Source organism: Daphnia magna, linkage group LG5, assembly GCF_020631705.1.
Source record: "Daphnia magna isolate NIES linkage group LG5, ASM2063170v1.1, whole genome shotgun sequence".
Classification (NCBI taxonomy): Eukaryota; Metazoa; Arthropoda; class Branchiopoda; order Diplostraca; family Daphniidae; genus Daphnia; species Daphnia magna.
Window position 1 is genome coordinate 2,960,113 of NC_059186.1, and position 11,630 is coordinate 2,971,742.

Sequence of the window (11,630 nt, forward strand, 5' to 3'; positions counted from 1 at the left end):
ATTTATTAATAGATTCCTTCTACTACTGTCATTGATGGTTGCCAACTGAAATGTAATAATAGAATTGGAGTTAATGGTAGTACTAACAAAACAAAGTTGTGTTCTAAAAAATTTACTATTAGAAGATATTCTTGGTTTCACAAATCTCATCTAACGATTCATGAGATCTTAACACTAACGTATTATTGGTGGAGTGAAATTTCTCAGAAGTATGTGGAAAATGTTTTGGATTTAGGTATGTTATTGTTGTTTTATGTAGGTAACTATTTGTTAATTTAGTGTGTTAACTATGTTTTACTTAATATGATTTTACTGTACTGTTATTTTTTACTGTACTATACTATAATATACTGTACTGTACTATACTATACTGTACTGTACTGTACTGTACTGTACTATACTATACTATACTGTACTGTACTGTACTGTAACATACTATACTATATTATACTACACTATACTATACTATACTATACTATACTGTACTATATTATACTATACGATATGATACGATACTATACTATACTATTTGTTAATTTTTTTTTCTTAGCTCATGGAACTCCCATTGATTGGTACAATTTTTGCCGTGAAGTTTCGGAAGATGTAGTAATTAACAATTCTGAAAAGATTGGTGGCTTTGGTATTACGGTAGAAATAGACGAATTGAAATTTGGCAAAAGTAATCTGTTAGATGCTGTAGTGATTTTAGTTATGGTAATTTAACGTTTTTATAGGAAAATATAATCGAGGCAAAAGGGTAGAGGGAGTATGGGTTTTTGGTGGAGTTGAAAGAATATCTGGAAAATGTTTTCTTGTAGCAGTGAGTGATAGATCGGCAAATACATTATTGGATGTAATCAAAGAATGGATTCTACCTGGTTCTATCATTATATCTGATTGCTGGAAAGCATATGACAAAATAGAGTTAGTTTTTACTTATATTTATTTGATGTATGTTTTATTGTTAATAATTTTTGTTGTTAAATTAGGGACCACAATAACTACATTCATCTGAAAGTTAATCATAGCTTGCATTTTAAAGATTTAGAAAATGGAGCACATACCAACCAAATAGAGGGTAAATCAATTTATATTTAGTCTGATTAGTAATAAGTTATTGTTTTTTTCAGGATTGTGGAATTAAGCTAAAAAAAGTCTTCCAAATACAAACAGAAGCAAAAAAATGTTTGCTGGTTATTTAGCAACCTTTATGCTGCGTACCAAATGGAAAGGAAAAGATGGCTTTAAGTTATTTATGCAATATGCAGCTAAATTGTATTCTGATGATTCTACTACAGATGTAACTGAAACAAAACGTTTAAAGAGTGCTTGTAAGGAAAACATACTTTACTTTATTTAACTTATTTTACAAAAAATTTATATTAATATTTATTATTCGGAAAAACAAAATTGATTAGGAATAGGTGTCTCGTCAGCTATGTCAGTGGAGAAGTTTAAGTTTGGGGAGTCTACACTGAATGTAAAGTTGGATGCCTATGAAATAGTTTTTTAAGTGTGTTAGAGAGTCGATTGAAAAGTAAAATTTATTGCCGTATTGTTTAATGGGGTGGTGCAAATTTGGTGATGTGTGGTGTTTTCTTCTGTTTTAATTGAGTTTTCAGATGCGTCGATTATTGTTTTTGATATTAGTTCCTAAAGTTTGTTGTTTTCCTTGTAACTAGTAATAGAAAGTTTTATTATAGTAATAGTTATATTTACATCGGTTAATATTGATAGGTTTTGGAAAGTTGATTTGAGATCCGGTTTAGTTGATTTTGTTTCTTCTTGTCCTAATGCTATTGTTATTTTCTAAACCAGAAATGGAAAAATAGTATGAAGTTAAATATATGTGATGTTATTAATAATTATTACCGTTTCTAATTTTTTAGTTTCTTCTTCAACATATTTTATGGTTCCATTTGATTCTGCTAGTGCTAATTTTAATGTTTCGTTTTCTGTTTCTAAATTGGCTATAGTAAGTTTTAATTTTTTGGACCAGTGGATTGGTTGACATTCTTAAGGTATTTTTGACATCTTTAAGGTATTACTGTTGTTTGTATTACTGTTGTATTACTGTAAAAATATTAATATGTTGACAAATTTATTAATTGATCTATAATTGTTGATGATATTAGTTGTTCCGACTATGCAAATGTATTCTGCAGTCCTCGTTCCGCATTTTATGCTCGTCGCAGGGTGTTTTCCATAATATACTATGCATACTACTGTGCACAAAGGATGCTTTGATTTAATTTATTAAAATACTAACAGTTGTATTTTTTTCCATGTTCAATTACCTGTCAATGTTGCTAACTTAAATATAGTGTTTTGCTGTAGGTTGGTATCGATTCCTGTTGATTCTGGGGAACACCGTTTTCAGTACTTCAAACTACGTTGGTAAACTTTTGTTATACTCTGATTAAGATTTCACATGATCATCTTATAATGCATGTTTTGGTATTCAGATGTTTTCTTGCAGTATGGGAGAACTTTTTATATAGTTGTTTTGGAACCGTGACACTAATACCTGCAGAAACTGTGCACAGCTTTTTGGAATTGTTATTCTGGCATAAAATTTCATCGCATCATCTGAGAGTTACGATTCAAGGTGACAGAATAATTGTTTTATTATGTTGATTATAAAAGAAATAGGTGGTGAGCTCACTATATATATTAGTGAACTACTCTGATGAACTACATGATGAATGATACAATACAGGTTATTTCCTGAATAAATATAGAACCACGGCTTCTTCATTTATATTGTTTCATTATGTGTAGGTGCTGGCATGCTATCCATGGCAAACTCAGGGCTAAACACTAATCGAGGTAAGTTTTTTATAACACTTTGTTATTGAGAACTTGTGTGTGATTGTAAGATATAGTAATTAGTGTATATTTACAAATTTATTATAGCCCCAACACAATAGCTTCGTGGCATGCACTCCATATTTAGAAAGATCTACTATGGCATGTCTGTTGTGCTTGGGTTAGTTGTAACCGATAAAGATTACAGGCTAACTGATGAAGTTAAAATTGTGGAATGTACAATCAAATATGAATCTAGATTTCACTACTAAATTTTTAGTTTTTGGCTATGGGTTACAATTTAACTATCTATATGGTGGATATTCTGTTGATGATTGTATCTATTAATGAAATAGTTCTCAATTATACGTAATTGATTTTGTATTTATTACTTATACAATTTAAACTAATGAATTATTTGTTATTTGTTACATTTCTTGTTTGGGACAAATTATAAACAATCTCAGAAAACATTTGTGTTTGCAGCGCTAGAAGTTTTCATTTTCATTTTGTAATTTGCCTACATGATTTTTCAATATTTTGGACCAGTGAATTTTTTTTAGACATTTTTAAAAATGATTAATAAATGAAAACTATCAATGTTGCGAAATTGGTTTATTTTATTATCTACATGTTGGCATGGTCATTAGGGATTGGCCCCGATTACACACCGAATTACCCGAAAAATTGCCGTTTGGTTGCAACTCGGGTAGCTACTTTTCAATCGGTTGGGAACGGTTCCGTGGGGCGCGGGGCAGATCCCAAATAGTCATAGACCCCTGGTTCATAATTATGGCTATTTTATTGTAATAAATTTGTAGTCATTCATGTTTGTCATATAAGAAATAGTTAAATATTTATTTCTTTAACTTTTTTCCCATGTTATTTAAGAATTGGCCTGAGTACTTTGAGATGGCCTGGCGCATTAGTTGCGGTGTTGTACCTTTGAGGTCCTTCCATGTTTGTGTAGTGTAATCTAATCAAAATTAAAATATGTTAATTAATGATATTGATCAAAATCATATTTTTTTTGTTACTACCGACTATTTCTTCTATTATTTTAGGATCCATGGGTTCCCGCTTTACAGTACCAGTTTTTCCACCTTTACCAGATTTCTTGTGTGCTAAATTGTGATTTTCAGATTATATTGTTATTAGTTGATAATTTTATACATATATATATATTACTTTTTAGGTATTCCTCAGTAAATGATGATGTCATCAATTCACTGAGGAATCTATACAATGTATATCCAGAACTTTTCAGTGTATCTAACGTCCAATCTTCTGGTTTAATGTTTTGCACTTTTGTTTCCAGAAGAGCTTTTATTTTAGCTGGTATTGTAAATGTTGCTACGTCTTGAAACTTCTAAACAAACAAAATTATTATAAGTATTTTATGAAATGTGAATTGTTTTAAAGTTGTGTAATAAGTTAATATATATTTTAATCGTGCAGTGTATAGTTTTAACTTAATGTATATAGTCTCCCTAGCGGAGTTTTGTCGGGTCGGATCCCGTGTTGAACCAGTGTGCTTCACCCGTGTGAAGTGTGACACTGGTGAAACACACTGGTGTTACACCTCTTGTTCGCCTGATAGGGCGGGTTTAACACCGGTGTAAGTTATAAAGCTTTACCCGAAAATTTTATAGTTATTTTGCACCGGTATTGTTCTAGTTAAATATACCCGTATAAAGCTCAAATTTGTCCCAGTGTACTTCTCTGATTATCCCTACTATATTAACCGGTGTAATACACTAATATGTAACTGGTGAACTTCTCCAGCTGAAATTTTTGTATAATGGGTGCATAAACCCGTATCAAACCCTTTACATGTACTGGTGATTTTCTTCAGTTTTAATCTCATGCAATTTGTTGGTAGATCACACTAGTGTTACCCTATTGCATTTTTTTGGTGCATCGCACTGGTTTTGAACCCTTCAAACATACCAGTTTTCACAGTTACAATCTTAGTCCGTCTCTTTCACGAGTGCAAACAAGCTAGACATTTTCAGTAAACAGACAAGTGCTTTTTACTGCCACGTATTTTATTTCTATTGTACTGCTGAATGAAAAAGCATGACATTAGGGCACATAACAAGTAATTGATTGACTGATGCAGTCCAGAAGGTCTAATAACCATGAAATGTTAAATAAAAATTATCACAATGTAAAAACCTAACATTGGAATCTTCTTACTATACCAACAACAAAACAAATTAAAGACTAAAACAGTTAACTAATGCTTGAATTAACAAATTCACACAAACTCGTCAACAGGAATTCCCAACTGACATGCACGAGGAATAATTAAACATTAGTCGGGAAATATTAAATTAATAAGCTTAGTTTTACCATCGGCGTTATTCACCACTAAATGCGATCACCACGCGATATATCTTTTTTCCAAGTTCGTCTGCTCTTTTGCAGCTTGGAGAATTCTAAAGGTATGGAAAGTCAAATAACAAAAGACGATTGATAAGCGACAGCAAAAGCATTCTTACTGCTGGTATCCATGGCTACCACAATATGTCGTCGTCTGCATTCCCACTTGTGTTTTACAATATTGTAAAGGGAGCGTTTGAAACGCAGTAAACATTGGATGGAAAACTATATTTATGAAACAAGATGTAGACGCGTTTCATTGCAGTGTCAAACCAATATGTTCCTTACAAACTGTGGTAACAAATTGAAATAAAAAATATGGGTGTGGCAAACCAATATGAAATGCATATAGATGTAATTTTAAAAGCTATATGTCAACCACTTTGATGAATATTTCTAAGTCCTTATCACAGAAAAAGTAAACCAATATGCTGTTTCGTTATCTAGCCTACCCACGGTTTCAAACTGGTGTCACACACACTTAAAAAGGCGCAGAAACCACAAAATAATGTAAGTGTGTGACACTATTATGAAACCAATATTCCCCGAATAAATCCCCAACACCAACTAGATTAATTTTTATGGTGCTTAAATCTAGTTCTACCTAAAGTTCATATTGGTGTCAGACACCCTCCGAAAAATGCCATCAACTAGAGGGGAAAATATCATTAAGGAGTGTCCTGCACCCGTTAGGAATGCTCTTGAATCTGGTTTACAAAAATTACCTTTACTCTAAGTAAAAATGAGGCAAAATAGTTTCGTAACACGAGGATCCGAAGAGTATCAAATGCAGCTTTCACATCGCAAATCCAGAAATACGTTAAACGAGGCTTTTCATTTGAAATTCCTCGGTTGCGTGAAGCACACCCAATTTGAACCATAAATGAAGGGTTTGAAATAAGTGTTTTACACCACACCAGATCCACACCAAAAAACTCCACTAGGGTTATAGATAGTTGTTATAAAGAAATATTTACATGTTATCTACTTCTTAGAACTTAAAATGAATTTGTATATAGTATTTAACCCTTGGAGTTTTTGTTTTTTATATAGATATACCTTTAAGTCATTGTTAACCATATTCAGGTCTTGTTCGTCCTCTGAATCCTCATTGTGTTCTTCTACTGTTTTAATTATCACATTGTTGTTCATCTCTATATCAGGAATTATTATGTTATCTATTTGCAGTTGTTTTTCCTTTAATTCTTTTATTTCTATAAAGTCACAAAAAAATTGCAAAAACTTTAGAAATTTTTGTCGTACAAATTTTTTTTAACCTTTTTCCTTTTCTTCTTATTTCTCGAGGAGAACATTTTTTTCATTTTGTAACATTGTTACTTGTTCTATCTATATTAAATATTATTAACTAAATAAATAATTGTAATATTGTATATGAAATAAAATAATAAGACTTGCCAAATTATTTTCACTTTCCTCATATAGAGTTTTATAACGTTCACTCTCCTTCTGTAATCAGATTATTATATATAAATATATTGTTATGCAACTATAGTAATAAATTACCTTATATTCTTCCTTGCATTCATTAGATTCATTTAATTCATTTTCTAACTTAATTATTTTATCTACAAGTGTAGTTTTTAATTCAGTAATTAATTGTTTTTTTTGGACCGATGTCATTCTGAATTTTAAAATGTATTATTACTTTACTTTTCTTATATGACTGAAACATAATTAGCAGAAGTAATTGAAATCGGCATTGTCATTTTTGTAAATAATAAAAAAAAATAGAAATATATATAAGAAGGATTTTCTACTCCGTGGGACTGCCATCTAGCGATTTACAGGTATGGAGGAGAACTACACACCCGCAAGAGGCTCTCCTATCGGGTGGGAAAAAACAAAATTAATATAATGCCCTGTCATTTGGTTGTTAGACTTTATGGTGTGTAGTTTTCTTTTTTTAATACGGATAACTAATATTGGTAAATATTTTATTTTAACGGTACTTAATATACCTAAACAAATTTCCTGTCTTCTTCGTTCGCTTAGTTTCTTTAGTAGTTTAATTTTAAATTTAGTATTTTTAGTTTTAGTTTAGTTAAGTTAGTAAATTAAAATTATAAAGTAAACTATATATACTTTCATTCACTGTACTTTACTAATATAGTATATTACTATACTATGATATACCTTACTTTACCAATCGAAATCCCTTATTTTTCTCGATTTATTCGGGCTTCGTCCCCTTTTAGTATCTCTTCTAGTAAAATTAAAAGTTAAGTTTATTAAGTTTAAGTTAACATAGTTTAGTTAAATAAAGTTATTATGTACAATTTATATATTTTCATTCACTTTACTTTACTAAATTATTACTTTATTATACTATACTTTACTTTACCCACCCAAATCCCCTATTTTCCTCGCTTTGCTCGGGCTCCGTCCCGTTTAGTTTCTTCAGTAGTATAATTATAAGTTAAGTTAATTAAGATTAAGTTAAGTTAAGTTAGTTAAGTAAAAATATTAAGTATACTTTGGTCGGGTAAAATAGACTTTTACCAAATTGGCTGTTTGTATAGTTTTCATGGCTTTTAATTGAAGTCCTGTGTCCTGACTTCTAGCAATTAAATACATATAGACGTCATGTTCTGACAGCTGGCGTGGGGATATTTTTTCAATGATGGATGGATCACAAACCCAATGTTCCTTTGGAATGTAATACGGGCAGTCTATATTACACTTTGTTAATTTTTCAAGATAAAACTCCTTTTCAACCCCAACCAACCCTTTTGCAAAATCACTAAGTTGAAAAATTGTAATAACAGGTTCACTGATGACAACATGATTGTCACCATCAGCCATGTCGTCTGGTCAAAAAAAAAAAAAACAACTTTACAAAAATGTAAATATAAAATAAACTATTTAGAATTTCAAATTGTAATAAAAATTAAATTATCACCAGAATAATAGTGTATCCGCAGTTAGTAAGAGAAAACTTTACTCCGTTCGTGTGTTGCATTACACAGTTTAAGACGCAATACTTCATGACACCTGTCAAGTTTTACGTTTCTAACGAGAACAAACGCACAATGACAATGAAATTCTTCTGCTAGAAGACAAGAACAAAAATAAACCCCTAATAATAAATAATTAAATTTAAAACCAATTCAATGACTTGGGTCTAAAAAAAATTTACAGATTATAAAGAAATGAGTTGCGATTACAATTTCACTAAGAGAAGGGAAGAAATCACAATTTTTTTTTACAAAACTCAATTTTAAAAGCGAAAAAGGTATTTTCTCCATAAGAGGTTGCAGCGGCTGCAGACAATTTGGACACAAATGAGATTTTAACATTTGTGGAGAATGCGCAACGCAGCATGTTTTACTGCTCTATTGACAAAAGTAAAAAATATAATCCTTTTTCAATTTTTTTTTCTATGAATATTTGTTCAAAATTTGTAATAGAAATAGATAGATCTTGATGAGGGCTATTGATATCTGTAAATATTATTTAATTTGGACTTATAGTTTTTCCGCAAAAAATTCCGCAAGAAAAACAAATACTTTTGGACAGTGGTTACGCCAAGTGCGACGAATACATTCGTCAACTTACCTTAGGTCAACTTCCATGTCTACCCGGTTGTAACGAAGAAGAATAATTGGAGTCGAAAATCTTGAAAGGTTTTTTTTTTCTTCATTTCTTGGTAGATGTTTTAAGTCAATCAATTTTCATTACTTTTTGTATGCAGAGCTTTCTGGAATCCGTGACCAGGCCGGAGAAGTTTGCAAGAAAGAGCTGCATCCTAGCAACAGTCCTTTAGTTATGTCTAAAAGTGGATCAAAAGGATCTTACATTAATATTTCTCAAATGATTGCCTGCGTCGGCCAGCAGGCCTTAAATGGCAAAAGAGTTCCGAATGGTTTTGAGGATCGCAGTTTGCCTCACTTCAAACGGCATTCGAAAATCCCGGCTGCAAAAGGTTTTGTCTCAAACAGTTTCTATTCGGGACTGACGCCCACGGAATTTTTTTTCCACACCATGGGTGGACGTGAAGGATTGGTAGATGCTGCCGTGAAGACTGCCGAAACTGGGTATACTCGTAGCTTAAAATTTTAGTTGCGACGGTGCTTACAACGGTCCTTATAAATTAAAAAATTGCCCTTAAGGTACATGCAACGGCGACTTGTAAAATCATTGGAAGATCTTTGCTGCCAATATGATTCTACCGAAAGGAACTCCACTGGGGAGATCATTCAGTTTGTTTACGGAGGTGATGGACTTGATCCAACTTACATGGAAGCGAAAGATCGCCCTGTCGATTTTCAACGATCTCTTGACCACATCAAAGCCGCGTCTCCGTATGCCGATGAAGAACCCTTGGATCATGTGGAATTGCAGCAAGCTTTTAACACAATTATGGAGACGGATCCATTCAAATCACTTGGAGTCGACTTCCAACACGAACTGCGGTTAGTTATCTGTTTTCCCTGACGTTTTCAATTTCTTTAATGTTGTATGCGCTTTGCAGAATTTTCGTTGAAAGCCAAGTTAAACGAATCAAAAAGGTGCGAGAGCGTTAAAACATGGAAGGTCGGTCGCTCCTTACAGTTGAAAAACATCTTGAGCGTATTACCGTAGGTCAACTTGTAGAGTTCTGTGAGTTTTCGAAAGAGAAGTATCAACGGGCTAAGATTGAACCAGGTATCAAATTGTTGACTATTGTCACGCTAGATAACTCGAACCTTCGTTTATTGTCAAAGGTACCGCAGTTGGAGCCCTCTGCGCGCAAAGTATTGGAGAACCGGGCACTCAGATGACGCTGAAAACTTTTCACTTTGCTGGTGTAGCATCGATGAACATCACTCAGGGAGTTCCAAGGTACACCCACCCCCCCTCTCTTTCGTTTAAGAATTGCAGCTCAAAATTTAAGTTTCTTCAATCTTTTAGAATTAAGGAAATCATAAATGCTTCAAAAGCCATCAGTACGCCCGTTATTTTCACCAGTCTCTTAGTAGATAACGACCCTGAATACGCATGCCGCGTAAAAGGAAGAATAGAAAAGACGTTACTCGGAGAGGTAAAAACAAATAGTTTTGCGCTTTATAACTTGATATCTGATCATTACCTTTAAAAGGTGACGGAATATTTCGAAGAAGTTTATCTCCCCGATGACTGTTTCATGCTTACTAGACTGGACATGAATAGAATCCGTTTATTGAAACTTGAGGTGGATGCAAATTCCATCCAGTAGAGGTCTGGAAAAAAAAAACAAGCATTAAAAAACAATACTTTAGTCATTACTATTAATAATTTGAATTATTATTACGATTTTTCCCGATTTCAGTCTCTGCATGTGTAAGCTTAAAATTAAACCGTCGTACATTAAAGTGGTTAGTGAAACGATAGTTATTGTCAAACCTGCTCCAACTGCGAAGTCATCAATGTATCACGTGATGCAGAACCTTAAAGAACAACTGCCCAAGATCGTCATTAAGGTTGTTACCACAATTCTATATACAACGTTATGTCGTTTTAATTTATTTTCATTTCTGGATACAGGGCTTACCAACCGTCAGCCGAGCAGTTATTAATGTCGATGATAGCAAAAAGCCACCGAGATATTATCTTTTAGTTGAGGGTGACAACATGCGCGAAGTCATGGCGACTTACGGTGTAAAAGGAACTTCGACTACATCCAATAATATCCTAGAAGTTTTTAGCACTTTGGGAATCGAAGCTGCCAAGTAATTTGAAATGCCCTAAAATGAGATTAGTTTAAGTTAATTAAATTTTCCTTTTCAATAATCTAGGGCCACAATTGCTAAGGAAATTCAGTATACCATGGAAATTCATGGCATGAGTGTAGATCGTCGTCATGTCGCTTTATTGTCCGATCTAATGAGTTGCAGAGGCGAGATATTGGGAATAACAAGACACGGGCTGGCTAAGATGAAAGAGTCCGTTTTAATGTTAGCATCAGTAAGTTTGCCTAATAATTCTTATGTGATTTGAACTATAAAGGTTCTATTTTTTTTACTCCACGCTAGTTCGAGAGAACATCCGATCATTTATTTGACGCGTCTTACTACGGCAAAGAAGATGAAATCACTGGTGTTAGCGAGTGTATCATCATGGGGATTCCAATGTCCATAGGGACAGGAGCTTTTAAACTGCTGTACAAATTTTAATGAAATTATATCGTTGCTTAATTAAGTAATATTCTAATAAATGAATATAAATTTTAAACAAGCACAAAATTATAAAGTTAAAAGGCATTGTATTACGGAAAGGAAACAGAAAGAAAAATAAACAATAAACATAAATAATAACAAACACAAAACAAAAAAATAACGGCTCGGGGGTTTTGTGTTTTTGCCTGACAGGGTTCAGGTCCCTGAACGAGATGGAGTTGCAACTGAATGCGTAAGGCAAGTTGCGCTAGTATAGCGAATTGAGCTGCCTGTCTCTTGCTG

The 11,630-nt window shown here is 32.8% G+C and overlaps 1 long non-coding RNA gene and 1 pseudogene across 1 annotated transcript; both read left to right on the forward strand.

The window, feature by feature from the left end:
• Positions 1-2,099: 2,099 nt before the first annotated feature.
• LOC123472226 lies at positions 2,100-4,511 on the forward strand. Its single transcript, XR_006646569.1, has 4 exons — positions 2,100-2,397; positions 2,466-2,719; positions 2,782-2,829; positions 3,873-4,511. It is a non-coding gene; the product is annotated as an uncharacterized LOC123472226 (long non-coding RNA).
• A 4,187-nt stretch (positions 4,512-8,698) lies between these two features.
• Positions 8,699-11,345, forward strand: LOC123472279 (annotated as a pseudogene).
• Positions 11,346-11,630: the final 285 nt, after the last annotated feature.